This window comes from Pezoporus flaviventris, unplaced genomic scaffold (genome assembly GCF_033815535.1).
Source record: "Pezoporus flaviventris isolate CSIRO_AGI_PZ_B2104156 unplaced genomic scaffold, CSIRO_AGI_Pfla_v1 ptg000016l, whole genome shotgun sequence".
NCBI classification, from domain to species: Eukaryota; Metazoa; Chordata; class Aves; order Psittaciformes; family Psittacidae; genus Pezoporus; species Pezoporus flaviventris.
Genome location: NW_026892564.1, coordinates 11,391,431 through 11,407,231, shown reverse-complemented (window position 1 = coordinate 11,407,231; position 15,801 = coordinate 11,391,431). Strand labels below are relative to the sequence as shown.

The 15,801-nt window shown below is 41.4% G+C and overlaps 1 long non-coding RNA gene across 1 annotated transcript; it reads left to right on the top strand.

The window, feature by feature from the left end:
• Nucleotides 1-412: 412 nt before the first annotated feature.
• On the top strand, nt 413-2,152 carry LOC133269977 (uncharacterized). The gene is made up of 3 exons (XR_009743631.1): nt 413-645; nt 1,109-1,177; nt 1,526-2,152. It is a non-coding gene; the product is annotated as an uncharacterized LOC133269977 (long non-coding RNA).
• Nucleotides 2,153-15,801: the final 13,649 nt, after the last annotated feature.

Sequence of the window (15,801 nt, the reverse complement as noted above, 5' to 3'; positions counted from 1 at the left end):
GTTAGTAGGAAAATAACCCAATGTCTTCAGCAGGTCTTTTCCTGAATTTAGGCATCAGTGCCAAAAAAGAGGGCATGAAAGTATTGTTTAGGCAAAGTGTAGACATCTAAGTCAAAAAACATGGAAAACACAACCTCTTTTCCTGCTTACTAAAGATATATGAATTCTTTAAGTGCCATAAGGATTAACTCTGGCATTTCCCTGTTCTTAAATCTCTGGAAAGACCCAGAGTTGCCACTGTCATCACTCAGTTGCTGTGATTTCCAATCAGGCGTTTCCCTGAGCAAGTCTCCTGGAAGTCATGAACAGTTGATTGGGACTAGGAAGACTAATTTCACAAAATCAGGAGAGTGTTGTCTGCTCCTTTTAAAACTCAGGCAGGGAAACTCCTTTCTCCTGTTCTCCAAAATTCAGTGGCCTTCTGGAAGCAGAGCTGACCAAAGCTATAAAAGGTCTTCTGCCTGAAAGAAGAGAGTCAAGCACCTCTTCTCTAGGCTGGACATTGCAGCTGCTGATGCATGGTCCATCTCTGCTAAGAACTCAGGCTCTGTGCGTCAAGAACTGGAGGGAGCAAGATGAAGCCCAGCGTTAGGACAAAGTTACTTGGATTTTACTTTCTCCTTAGCTTAACTACCACTACTTAGAGTGAGTATTCCTCTCAGAGGTACAGTGGGGATTTGAGTTAGCACAAGAGCTATCTTACCCTGATTAAAAAACGTGAAGTCTCTATGTTGTTTAATGGAGATACTGGTATTTTGGCCTCCTTTGTGACCAAAGGAGAAAGTGATAACCCTTTATTTCAGGGGAAAAGGGGGTGGCTGTCAATATGGCAGGCTCCATGGCACTACCTGTGCTAACAGGCAAGTGGCAGCAGACAGGCACAGTGATGGTGTGACCACAAGTGGCCCCTTGCACCTGTACAGATAGGATCTACAGGCTGGCTGTAGTCTTCCCACATACCCTTGGGACACCACAGCAATGACTAAGATGGTTAAAACTCATGATATTGCATTTTATGTGCTTATTACTGATGATGTCTGAGATAGATAGTGAAAAACCAACTACAATAGCTTTTTTTCTGCTTTTTTTTTTTTTTTTTTAATTTTAGGTTCCAGGCTGAGTTTGGAGGACAAGTAGTCTGGGAAAAAGCAATGAATTCCTTTTAACTTTTAACAAGGTGAGTAGATGTGGAAGTCTGGAAAAATTGTAAATATGGAATCTGACTGTGCCATTTTCTGCAAAGATATTACCCAAACTAGAACAGCTCTTAAGTGAGTACTGAACTGTAAAGATGAGCGTGGATTGGAGCTGTTTGGAAACGTTCCTTTAGTTTAGGGAGAAATGTCAGTTTTGCTCTATAATTTCATGTAAAATAACTCTCTTGTGTCTAAGTGAGTTGAGTTAAAAAGACTGGTGTGAGTGCATCACAGAGTACCAAATCTGTTAAAACTAGTGAATTTCTAACTGTTTGCCAAAAAAAAAAAGTCCCAGCCTAATTAACCTAATGTTTTCTGTCTGTCTGCAGGCAGCCTTAACCAAAAGCATGAACCTTTCCACTTCATTCATCTCAGTGAAGTGCCAGCTTCGCACTCCTTGGTTTCACTCAATGTCAGTGCCACTTGCTTTATTGCTGAGTGTTTTATCTGGAGGTTTGGAAGGGGTATGCTGAGATGTGCAGGGAAATAAAAGCACAGGAAAGAAGAACAATGATACAGAAAGGAAGAAGGCATCAGATGTCTTCTGCATATGGGTGACGAGTCCCTCTGGTGACTGCAGAAGAAATGGGAGCTGGAGCTTTGTTTGTCTCACCCATCACAACGCCCAACCCCAGAGGGCAGCCACTTCTGTTGCACTGATGCCAAAGGCAGAAATCTTTCCCCAGAGCCATCCGAGATTGTCCCTCCTGCAGAGCAGGCTGGTTGCCTCTCATCCTTCTTCCTTGTCCCACTCTTTCTGCTGTAGTAGTCTGAGCCATCATGGATACCAGTGCAAGTGAGTATGTTTAAATAGCCTGAGTGCTGTTAATTGGAGACGCTGGCATTGGTATTGACACCCCAGTGGCTTCATGGAGACTCAGGTCTTCCCCTGTCTGTCCTGTATCCAAAGAGCTCCAGTCTGCATTTGGCCTTGTCTCCATCACAGTGGCCTCTTCCCTGCTTTCCCCCTTGCCTTTTCCCAGCAGGTTTTCAGCACACTGCAGTCAGACATTCTTCTCCATGTCATTTGGCTGGGATTCTTCGTTCTTAGTCTCCATTTTTTTCTAAGCCCCTCTCATGGCCTATAGCCAGAATGGGAGAGATGTAGTCACTTTTGAGGGCTGTGACTCCTGAAACATCTCTAATGCTTCTGGTGCAAATGATGCACCTTTGCACAAGTTTTGGCACCTTTGTTACAGATGCATGCAGCTTTCCTCTTCCTGCAGAGAAAAATTCAAGGCTATGCTGCAAAATGTTTGGCTTTCTTCTTTTAAACCGAACAACCAAACCTCGTGGGTTTTTTTTTTTCACCTCTGTCTCTGTGTTGTAGCTTTTTCACACCTCTGTGCTTAAAAGCCCCTTCAGAGGCACTAAAAGGAGTCCCTGCTTCTTTGGAGAAGAGGTGGCTTAAAAAAGGCACAGGACTGTGGGGGAGAAATGGGGCTGTGGGAGCTGAGTGAGGCTGAGCCAAGCCAGAGGAAAAGGCAGCACTGACTGAAGTCAAGGAGAGGGAAGGGCCTGGAGGGGTAAGGAGTGAGGGCTGTTGGAGCCTGTCCTCCATCGACTGAATAAACAGCCCACATAGCAATAACAAATAATTTTATGAGGAGCTAGATAAGCTTTTAAGGAGGAAAAATGGTCTGGGGTGTAACTGCAAATTGAGGAAAGCAGCTGAGATGGGTTTCCCTGTGGCCGTCTGTCCTCTATTTGGCAGCAGCTCATTTGTGAAATAAAGAAATCAGGAGTGGTTTATGGTGCTAAGACATGTCAATGACTTGCACTCAGTGAAAATCATTGATGTTTCTGCTTTAGCTAGATTTTGCTACTTGGACTTGACAGCATTTCACTGCCTGAAATCCTGTTTTGTTAAACCTGGCAATGAGTAAAATCACAAGTTCCTTAAGAAAATCCTCTGGGCTTGGAAGGGGAAATGTTCATTACCCCTGTAATTATCAGGTAAACTCTGCTTTGGTGGGACACTCAGTGCTTTCTGACTTACCTCCATTCCTCTCCTCATAGCCCCCTAATTACCAGGTGCCACTCAGACTGTAGTTTGCCGCTGTTTGATGCACACTGTAGAAAACTGATTATGTGTCACTGAAACACACTGAGAGCCAGGCCATAAATATTTCCATCAACCTGTCTCTGTACCATCCCCAGGACTCTAGTTTCTGGAATACAGCTAATCCCTCAATATGCAGTTTGGGTTTTGGTTTCTTTGGAGCTGACCCTTATGCAAAGGAAATATTACCTTGGGAACAGGGTTGAATGATAGTATTATGGACCTACTCTCTTATTTCCTCTTTATTTTATGATGGAAATGTAAGATGTTGTGAATGGTTCATCATAACATATGCCAGCAGAAGCATGCCAAAAATAACAATCTGAAGCAGCACACGGTATGTAACGCTTGCATACTTCTCCGAAAGATAGAGAGATCATTGAAACAACACATGTCAGATGCTATTACTGTCATATTGTTGGGGCCATCTGTTAGAGGCCAAGATCAAGACCTGCTGCTTTCCCTGGAACAGCAGCTCCACAAAGGACTGTGGCAAATTAAGCTGTATCTGCTCAGACCTGGGAAGCTCATTTGAGGGGTTTGCTTGTTTGGTTTCAAGATTTCATCAGGGATAAACCAAACAGTGTATTTTGGATATTGCTCCAGGGGAAGTCTGGGGAAAACCTTTTTAATTCTTTTTTGTTTGTTTGCTGTGTGTGGGATTTTAAGGGCTAAATAGCAGGTACAAGGTAAGGACTGAATTGTCAGGATGGGAGGTGTGCATCTGCACCCAAAGTTGTGCTTTTGGAAAAACATGTTCATAAATAAAGTTCATAGGAGTGTGCATGTACAATTATTTGTAGCTAAACAATAATTTGGCAGCAACCTACAGTTGTGTTTGCCAACCAATGTAATTGACTATACACCCAGATTTTCAAAGCATAGACTTTTGAAGTTGCATATGGAATTTGGATGCCAAATTCTCCTGGTGGTCTTCAACATCTCAACTAGAATACCTGTAAATCTGCTTATAAGATGAAGTTCTGTATAATTTTGGATCCACAGGGAGTTTTGCTACTGACAGCAGTGGGCTGGATTTCACACATACACTTACTGTATCAATATAGCTACTAACACACGCACATCTATACATATAGATATATGTTTTCAATAGTATTAACATAATGGCACAGCTTTTAGTCCCACTGCATTCATATAAGTTTATGTAATGGACATATGTTTTACTGACATGTTTTGTAATAGTTTTAATGTCCTTGCTGATACCAGAACACTAAAGAATTAAATGTATTGAAGTGGAAGACGGAAAGTCGCTGTTCTGAAGACAGATGTGGTTCAAGTGCCAAGAAATGAGGGCAGTTTTCAAATGTAGGTAAATGACATCATAGATATATAGATATATATTTTTGTGGAGGTTTTTTTTTTTTTTGCTGCTTGTTGGTGAAAGACTTGGACCCAGTTCCTACCCATTCTGCACCTCCCAGTTAGTGGCAGATCTTGCACCGCAAAAAAGCCTTCAAAGCTTTGCTTCAACTCTGATGCAGGAAGAGCTTCTGTTTTGAAATCTCAGGTTGTGCTACAGCATATGGATATTTTTCCTGCAGATTCATGATGCACATGTTCCTCATGAAAGCATCCTTCTGTTCCTGGAGGAGCCCAGCACAAGGGGGTTTGCTAGCCAAAGACGACCTCCTAGGGAGGGTGCAGGAGAGGACCCCAGGGAGGAGGAGGTGGCTCAGAACTGGTACCAAAATAAGAAATGTGCAGCAGGAAGATGTCTGTTTTTTTGCAGGTCAGGAGGGGGGATGTGTGGGGTGGAGGAAGGACTGCTGGGGATTCACTGCCGGCAGCACCACATCCTTCTGCTCACTGGATGTTTCCGTGTTTTACCCAAGGGTTGTTTCATGTAAAATCTGTGGATAGCCATTAGAGTTGGGGTAGGATCCAGGTCCCCATTTCCAGGAAAGCACTCTCACTGCAAAGACAGGGACTTGAAGTTTGTTAACTGTGCCTTCAGGGGCTGGAGAGAGAGGCTTTGCTTGTGGAGGTCAGACTCTCTGGAAGGGGCAGTAACTTCATGCTCACAGCAGTTTTATGATCTATCACTGTTCTTTCCTCTGGGTTTCTTGTGGGAAAGTGGTGTCAGAAAGATGCTGCTGCAGCCATTGCTGGTGAGGAGTAATGATCCCAACTGCAGCACCCTCTTACACACATACCACTGTCTGGGGATACTAACAGTGCAAACTGATTATGCAGTGCAAAAGTATCTAACAACCTTCTATTTATTTCCCTTGCAGGAGAAATTCCCCAAGTAGGTCACTGTCGCTCCTCTTAGCCATTTTTACTCATTACATGTTCGAGCAAAAGTGTTTGAAATACATTACTGGAAGCCTTGTTTAATTGAAATGAGTTGTGTCCAAACTAATTTGGAAGAGCCAAGAGTGATTTTATGACATACTGGAAAACTCTTGGGTCCTTAGAGGAGGAACTGAAAGATGGCATGGGAGCTTCAGGGCCAAGCAGAGGGCATGTTGTCAAACCCCAGGTACTGTGGAGTTGTTTTTCACCCTTTAGAAGAGCTAGCCAAAAAGAGGAGCTTCCATGATATGTAATAACCTCCCCATCCTTCTCTTTCTGGGTTTGTTTTCTACATCAGTGTTATCTGAGCTAGAAACATTTTTCTGATTCTGAAATCTGTGCTGAGTGACAAACTCCCAGGACAGGGCATTTCAGCAGAGTGAGACTGATGTTCTTGTCACTTTTACTGCCACCTCCAGCATGAATGGGCAGCGGTGCCAATTTGCCTATGCAGCTGCTGGCGCTTGCTACCAAACAGGACTCTGGGAGGGATCATCAGCAGACTGGCTTCAGCTGAGGGACCACACAGCTTCCAGCATCTCCATCATGGGGCAGGTGTGCCAGCAGTCAGGACAACTGATCTTGGAGGGCTGCCTTGGATTAAGCATTGGTGCATTGACAGGCAGATTTTGGGCTGCAGAGGATGGTATTTTTTGACTAATCCTTGTTTTGACAGCATGTTCAAAGAATGTTCAAGCTCCTCTCAAGATTTCCCACACTCTTAGCTCTCACATTCCCTCTTGCTGGTGCTTCAGATAGGCTCTCCAGTTTCATTTAATATCCAGCCTGCATGTGACCAGAAAAGCTCTCAAAAATAGGTCCTAAAAGTGGACATGGAGAAAGAACAGTTGATTCTTTAATGAACTGACCAGCGCCGAGGCAGTTCCTATGTATTTCATGTTAAGTGGTAGTAGAATACTTCCACAAAGAAACCCCTAAATCGTTCCAAACTGTACTTTCTGTGAATGATTTCAAACATAAAGACTGCCTGCAGTCTGCAGGAGTTTGAACCCAAGATGTGTCAACACAAGTGCCGTGTCCAACTTGGTCATAATGACAGAGAGAGAGAGAGACCACTGCTAGTCCTGCTGCTAGGCGCTAAGTAATTCCTTGCCAAAAGAGGTATGTTCAGACCCAGCAGGGAAGAGGCAGCTCCACTGTAGAGGCTATCCAATTATGTGGATTTTTCAGGAAACGCTGTAAAAACATCTTCCTTCATGAGCCTGTGCTCAAGCGATGTATCTCTAGTGATAATGTTTTTGTTCTGTGTGGCTTTTAGTGGTGTTTAATGATGTGGCAAGTTTCAAAAACTTGGTGATTGATAGATTAAAATGTTTAGCATAAGGAAGATGTTTTTTGTTTGGTTGGTGTTTCTTTGCTTGATTTTCTTTAGTTTAAAAAGGAAGTATTCAACTAAACCAAAGCCAAGATTTTTTTTCTTTTTCAATATTGAAGAAATACAGACTTTCTTGTTTACACTGGGAACGCTCTTCAATGAAGATAACCCTTGAAGTAATGGTACATATGGAGGCTGGGGCTGGAGCTATTTCCCCTAAGGGAACTGTGAATTAATGTGCGTTCCTCTCTTTTCCTGTTATTTCCTTCTGTTGGTTGTAAAAAAGTATATCCATACCGTAGCTTCAGTCCATGTGGTTTAATATCCTAGGCTTGTTCCCCCTCGGGACATAGTGGAAGTGGGGTGAAGGAGTATATTTAGAAAACGAGGTAGTTTGTCAAGAACTAAAGAGTGTTTTGATCAAAACAAGACCCCTGAAATGCAACAGATTAGGTAGAGAGGATTTCAAATATGTTGTGTAGCAATTCTGCGCTGCTTGTGTTGAGCCCTGTGGTTTCTGGATTCAGAAGCAGAAAAAACAGTCTGCCTTAGCAAGCCACGGTGTTGTAAGAAATGAAGAGTGCCAAATATCCTGTCTCTGCTAATGGCTGCCAGAGGGTCCTAAGGGAGAGAGTAAGAGAAGCTGGGCTAACCCCAAGGGAGCCTTGCCAGTGCCCAGCAGTGCTGGCCCAGCTCCCAGAGGCTCTGTCTCCATGGTGGAGACCACCTCTCCTGCCTGGGGAGACACTGTAGTGGCTTTTGTGTCTCCCATCTCCCACCAGCCCCCCGGTCTCTGTTGTTGAGGAGACCCTGCCCACAAGCTTTTTGTGCCTCCACAAATGTGCTGCTGGGCTTCCTTCCCCCTTGAAGGGCAGCACTGGGGGAGAACCAAACCCCTTTTTTTTTGGCCTGAATTCTACTTTCGTTTATTTCAGAAGAAGTCTTTGCCTTCTTCTATGCTAAATGCCTGTTCCTAGAAAGCACACAGCCACAAAGCTGTTTAATAGACTTCTCTTATTGCTGGGGGGAAGCCATTTACTCATTTTATCTGCTTTTTCCCCTGGGGAAACAGTCCAAAGCCTGAAGCATCATCAGGAGAAGCTAGGGAAATACTGACAGTTCTTGTTTTGCAAACTGTCAAATGAACCCATTTGCCACTGTTGCCGGTAATGTCTTTCATTATGCCTTTAATGAAATTGTATTGACATATTTATTATCTAATAAAATAATAAAAAAAAAAGGCTGGAAAAGCAGTTTTCAGGAGCTGAAATGTTTTAATAATGGTTTTGAAAATTATTTTGAATTTTTTTTTTTTTTAGTCATAAACTTTGGCAAAAGGATCTGTGAATAATTAAAAACACCTAATGAAATGGTCTCTGGACTGTGCCATCCTCTAAGATGTATTTTCTGCTGCCTTTCCTTTAAATTTGATGCCCTTCATTTTTAACATCTATGGGGATCTGGCTGCAATGTTTTGTATCTTCTTCCCACGCAGCCTATTTATCCACTACTATATTTTCCTACTTTCTCAGCACTGGGAAAACAGCACTTTTGACATAAACCATTTTATGATTTATACTTTAAAAGACCCACCTGATCTATTTTAATTATGTCCTCAGTTGTTGAATTCAGAATGAATTAAAGTAGGGACTTCAACATCTGTTTAGAAGTTTTTGGGGATTAGCCAGAAAATTTTGTAACAATTCTGATAAGCATCTGTCAGTTTTTTTGTGCGGCAGTGGGGAGAGCTTCCAGATAGGCTGTCATGTCTGGTGGATCTGGATCTGGACATTTCCTAAACCTGGGATCCAATCTGTTAATTGTGCTCATTTGCTTGAGTGCAGTTCTGGTTGTAGCAGTAGATGATGTGTAATTTTTTCTTCCTATTTTTTTTTCTTCTGTACACTCATAAAATGAGCCTGACTGAGAGCTGTGTGTTTTCACTTCACTTACATGAGTTGACAAATTGCTGTATCCAGCTCAATTAACATCTGAATTTACTTTCATGAGAAAAAAAGGCTTTTGGTTCTATCCCAGAGGTCACAGAAGACTAAGAAAATAAAGGTCATGTTGTATCTTGAATTCAGAATGTACAGATGTTGCATGAAGATAAAAACTGAAACCCAGAAGGGAAAGGAAGACATATTTGCAGCTATACTTACTTATATGTAAATGGTAACTGATGATTTACTATTTTTTTTTCTTTTAGTAAAACAATGCCATAAAAATAGGCAAACCAGAAGAAATCAAAATGGACCAATGACTAACAGCACATACTCAATTACCTTTAAATATGAGAGTGGGGGAATATATACTGATTTCGTAAGATATGGCCAGTAAATATATAGACCCTTAGTGGCAAATCTGGCTTTTCAGAACATTAGTTCCTATATCACAGATAAAAATAAGGATAGAAACATCAAAAATAAAGATGAGAAACAATACATATATACCCATGAGGTCTCTGTATAATCCAAATCAGTTGTCTGCAACAGAGTTAAAAAATACTTTATGCATTCAGGGAATACAGCTTTCCATCAGAGAAATAAACTAGATATATCTATTATGTATCAGTGCTGGTCTCATATTTCCTTTCTTTGGGGTTTGCTTTGATTTGATTTCAAAGTAGCTGCGCTTTTCCTTTTGAAACTCACCATCCTTAGCTCAGACATAGGGGAAAGGAACATTTCAGAAGCAGAACTCTTGGCACAATTTTTGCCTGTGTTGTAATTTCATCCTGTTTCATTTTCAGTCTCCTCTGCCTGCTGTGGCTTCTGGCTTGAATTTGGGCTGAGTAACTGCAGAGCTCACTGTGTTCGAGACATGGTGAGTGCAAAGCCAATACATCATTTCATTCTCTGTGGGGTAGTGGGGGGACATTTTGGCAAGGAATACAAGGAATTTGGCCCAGTTTTTCAGCAGGCGTGTGACAGCTTTTGAAGTTTTATGAAGCAGTTGTCTTTTAAAGCTGTTTGTGGCTCTTACAGACATACTGTCTACCTGCCTTTTTGTATTTATTATTGACTAACTTCAGGAGTGTGGCTGCAATGGCTTATGTACTTAGATAAGTCCCATGTTCGGGTATGGGCAGCTTTTCTTTTAGTTTAATTTGATCTTCTGAGAAGCAGTCCCTCTGTGCACTGATGCCTTAGCAGAACTGTGAACGGAGAGCTGGGTCACTTGTAACCTCATCTATGATCTACCTGCTGCAGACAGGCAAGCAGTGCACACAGTTTTACCTGAGAATTAAGGCTGCCCAAGTACATTTCTTGATAAAACCACAAACCCAAAGTGAAAAGCAGTCTAAATTGAGGCAGCATTCAGGACTCTTTCTAGAAGCACCACTAAACCCTAGCTAAGTGCTGCTGCAGCTCAGTTATACTATCTCACCTTTAGTGTAGCAATACTGTCACTGGGTAGTCAAGAAAGAAAAATGCTCCAATGCACAGATTTAAAACTTACAGTATTTGATAAGATACTGATGCATTGAAACTAACATCACACATTTTGGCATAAAAGAAGAAAACCAAACCAAACTGATAATTTCTGCATATCCTACTTTACCTAAACCTCACATTTCTAACAGGTTTTATTAAAATATGGCACTTTTTTAGAGCAATGGATGATTCAGTGTTAACTGAAACCACATACAAACTCGTAGTGAAATCTCCCCATTCCCTGTTTCTTGTTTATATTCATAATATACACAGCACTTAAGTGACTGTAGTCTCCAGGTATTAGTGGGGGATGTGCTGTTCAGTCGCACAGAGAACTGAAGCTCAAATGGAATAAATGAGTTCCCTAAGGTTACATGTGGTGTTTGCAATAGGAACAGAAATTCACTGAATTTTTTCTGGTAGATTATTAAGTGTGAGACATGTCTTTGCCAGGGCAGAATATGAAAATGTTTGTGGTTTAGCATGTGTGTGTTTGGAGACTGGTTTACAAAACAATAATCCGATCCACTTATGGAAACCATTAAGGATTTTCATAGGACCATTAGAGCACTGGAGCACACTTACAGTCATGTGTCTGCCTTCTGTTCCTCAAAAACAGGAGAAGCAATTCTGCAGCAAACAGGTGTAAGACTTGGCTCCCACATGGTATCTCATCTGAGTCTCAAATAGAGAGCTGCATGACCTTACAGCAACACTCTTACATACTCATTGAAGAATATGTTTTGAACTGTGATATATGCATAGCCTCCATTACAGGTTGAATTTATGTTTTATTTCATAACATGTCTTCTGGTTCTTGTGACACAGAAATACATAAACCAGAGCACAAATATAATTTAGCAGCATGGAGTAGAAGCCCATACAAACTAGAAGCAATTAAGTCAGTTGTCACCTCTGAAAGGTCTAGAATTGATTTGTCTGTCTGAATGCTAAAAGTGTTCTTAGAGCTATTCTAAGGATGATTTTAAATGATGGATATCTAAGCAGAGACCAAACACCAGGGAGACCTTAGAGGAGCCTTTCAATACCTAAAAGGAGTCAACAATAAATCTGTAGAGGGAAATCTGCATTCTATGACATTTTACAAGTGTTTGTAGTGACAGGACAAGGGGGAATGGCTTTAACCTGAAAGAGGGGAGATTTAGATTGAATATTAGGAAGAAGTTCTTTGCACTGAGGGTGGTGAGACATTGGAACAGGTTGGCCAGAGAAGCTGTGGCTGCCCCATCCATGACAGTGTTCAAGGCCAGGCTGGACGGGACTTGGAGCAACCCGCTCTAGTGGAAGGTGTCTCTGCCCACGGCAGGGGGTTGGAACTGGATGATCCTAAAGGTCCTCTCCAACCCAAACCATTCTGTGATTCTATGATATGATTCTGTGATTCATAAACCAGTAGACTTTGTAAAGTATGTGCACAAAATTTTACTCCATGTATAGTGTATTTCTTAGCAATTTGCAGAGGCTGCTCTGTGCCCTTCTCAGAAAACACAGAGGTTTAAACTTAGCTGTTAGCTAAAATTTTAGTGCAAATTTGGAACTGATCTATTCTGATGTCTACTAAATCCATTATTTTTTATTATTTTCTCTAAATAACTAGCGACCTGGTAGCATTACTAGTTCATTTTAATGTCTTAAATGTGTCCCAGGCTATATCAAAGGGCAGTACACTTTCTAATTAATGTGGAACTTCAATGATGACATTCTCCAGCTTTTCACAGAATTGATCATCATGTTGGAGCAAAAAATATCTTTCTCTTGCATGCTATTTAGTTTTTAAAGTTGATAATACACATGAAAATGAAGATTTTTTTTTTCTTGCATGAAAGTAAATAGCAACCATTTGATGAACCACTGAAGCATGTGTAGTAATTAAATCTCACTCTTCAGTCAGTTTGTTTTAAATGGAAATCTTGTGTAGCTCCTTACTAGTGTTTCCTATCTAGCTTTGGCTTTTTAGCAGGTACTAGAGAGTTAGCAACAGAAGCCTGTTTGTTATCTTGATCGTTAAAAGAGGAATTGTACTGCAACACAGTTTAGGAAAGATGGATAACAGTGCGAGGAAACCCAATTTGAATCCATGCCTGGCTGTATAAACTTCACCTTTATTCTTCATTATCCACCTCAGAAGGTGAAGTGTCTTTGTGTTTGTTAAATTGTGCCTCGGTCTTACAATTGCCATCCAGGTTCTGCAGCCATGACATTGCAGCTGTCTGTGAGGCTGAATTCAAAACACCCTCACTCTCACTCAGAAGGCAAATGAAGGGCTTGAGTTAACTGATGGCAATATTTGGAACACGAATTTAACTGGTTGCCTGAGGGTAGAGGGTTCTGTGTTTGCTTATTGATCCTCTGAGCCCCCAGGCTGGGCCACATCTCACTGTGAATGCTAAACTTTGCTATGGATCTCGATACAGCTAATGGAGCTAGACTTCACCACTTCTGACCTTGCCTGGTCCTCCTTGTCAGACTGGACTGGGCGTTCTCCTCTGAAGCGCACCCAGGCCTGTCTTTGTAGAAACCTGTGCTTATTACACAGCTCCTTTTTAACTACCCCTGCTTCAGAGCCCTCATCTTACATTCACAGCCCTAACATTGCAAGTGTGAATTCTCAAATAACAACCAGAAGTTTTCTTTCCTTGAGTACTTGGAATGCTGTGGCATCTGCAAATACTTTCTGCTCTCCCCTGTGAGCCCAGAATAATACTGTAGCATATACAGGTAGGCTCAGGGTAGGAATCACCAGAAGTTCCTATTCAAATTAAGAGCTCTCCACTGGTTTTATTGTTGTATGGAACCTGTAGTTTCTTCTAAAGGAATGCCTGCTCCTCAAGACACGTCTCAAAAATCTCCCTGAGATTTTCTATAATGTGATAAATTGTCTCTAAAATATCTTCACAAGTAAACTTAGTAGAGTATTTCAGTTATGTTCCTGCAGAGAGTGTAGGACCATTCCAGGAAGGGGGTTGCCTGCATCTCTGTCTAATAACTCTTTATCTGTGGTAGAACTTAGCATAGCTATGACAGGATGAATAAATTGCTCTCAGTCACCTACCAGTGGAAATTTCTCTTCACAGCATCACTTTGAAAAGAAAGCAGTTCCCCTAAAATGTGAAATTGATGCTCCAGCTGAGAAAAATAATGGTAACTTTTGGAAGAGAATTTGATTTTTATACTCTCCTGGTCTAATAGCCAGCAGCCATAGGCATCTGCAAATATATCCTGAATACATAATCAGCCTATGCTGAAACCAGCACAACTTTCAAATATCTCTTGTAAATACAACTCCTAAGAAAGGTACCTGCACTACAGCAATTCACAGAAATCACCACATGAACTTAAAGTGCTCTGAAACCCTTTAAAGAGTAGTGCTTTCAAGTAAATGACATGCTCCAGTTTTGTAATCTGTCATGTGGATAAATGCCTCATTTACCATCTGAGAGGGGAACACAGAGCTCTGTTGTTGTAAAAGTTTGATTTTCCATTTCTAGGGACTGGAAAATAGACCACAGATTTGTCCTAGCCTTATGGCAGAATTGACAAATCATTAATTCCATTTATTCTTATGGCAATGAAATTTATCAAACTGAAGTCCATAACCCTCTTCTCATGATCTTGCTTTAATACCTTAATTTTTTTTCCCTTTTTTTTTAAGCACTGATATCTGTAGAATCTAGAGTGGTAGATTATGAAGCCTTCTGCTTTTTCTCACCTGCTGAACTCAATGCACTTTATGTCAAAATTGCAAATACAGCAGGTGTTGTGGAAGGAAAATGTTCGCTAGCCTTCAGATGGATGTGGGAGGAGCAAAGGGCTGCATGCAGCAAAGTAAGCCGGTGAACCTCTCCCCCAGCCTGCAAGCTTCACTGATGCAAAGGCCTTTTGCAGAGTGTCAGCGTAGGAGCAAATTCTCTTTTCTCTTGATTTCAAGAAGAAAACACTCTGTTTCCTGCTTGGGTGAGCTTTCCCCACTCAAGCAGGTTCTGACCCTGGTTGGTGTAAATCAGCAGAGCTGCAGCTGGAGCAGTGATAGTTTATGCCACTGGTGATGCTGGTGGTGAGTGCTCTGTTCTGTGGGGAAGTGTTGTGCTTCCGCAGGATCTCAGCCTCTGAACCCCACAGGGGCGCATGAGAAGAGGAGGGTTGAGGAAGACCCTGATTAAAGTTCCATTTACTGATGCTTTTCACCAATTTATGTCCAAATGTTATTTTACTAATTAATGACTGCTCGTGAAATGCCATGTGTTAGCAATGAATCACTTATTTTTGTTGCACTTCAGTAGTACATGGCTAATGAGCAAGGACAACTCACGTAATTAAAGTCTAAAATAGCCCTGTCAGCAGGACAGAATCAAGTGTTTATATCTTCCTGTGGGGGGTGGACCAAACTATACCACCTTCTCGTGATTTTTTTTCTTTGCTTTTATTAGTATTACAAGAAAAAAAAAAAAAGAAGATTGAAAAAATATGGGGCAGGAAACACTTTTTCAACTGTGGTAGTGCGAGGAATTGGATTACACGTCAAAAGAACTAAAATCCCTCTAGTTACCTCTATCTGGAATAGAGTTAAAACAAGACTGTCTTAATTATTGCCTCTAATAGGCTTCATCGAGCTCAAAACTAGTTAAGAAATAAATAAAAGGGAGGAACATTCTGGGTGAAACAGTGCAGTTTAGTGCAAAGGTACAGCAAAATCAGTAGTTTGATGCTCCACAGCTGCACATAGCTAGAAAAACTGAGAAACAGAGTCAAGCCCTCTGTGGATGTGCATTCATGCTTCAACTGAAGTACAAATCTTCAACTGAACCAGTAAACCAGTAATTAGCATTTCTCCTGCTTGAGCTGGTCAGTGCTAGCACAACTGGGATCTCATATTTTCATTCACGAGGGGTGAGACTAAGTCTTTGTAGAACATTTTGTCCATCCGTGCATGCTGCATCTCTTTCCCCACAGTGTTATGTATCATGGTCTGAACCACTAACATAGTCTGCTAGTTTTCCTCACAGGAGGGGGAAAAAAAAAGCTGTTTCTGAGAGAGTAAGTAGCTACTATTAGCCAAAGTACCCGGTATTAGCAGTGAAATGCGCTAATAACAATAAGGCAAATTGTTTCCAAGATTCAGTGGGAGCAAAACTGAATCGTATCTCCTCATGATCCTCTCTCATCAGGGATGAATCTGTCTCTTGTGGTCCCGCTTATTCTGATGAGCATCAGAATAAGGGAAAAGAAGGGAAAGGATCTACGTAATCTATATTAAAAAGATAAGACAAAAAAGAAAGATACTATGGAAGGCATAGACAGAGGAACAGACTTTTAGTGCTTTGGATACAAAATGTGTCAATGTTTAGGAGTTTAAGTTTTTAATGAAAAACAGTTTTATGAAGATATTGGCACATTCCTCCCCACAGCAGCCCCCAACATCTCCCTCACAGTCCC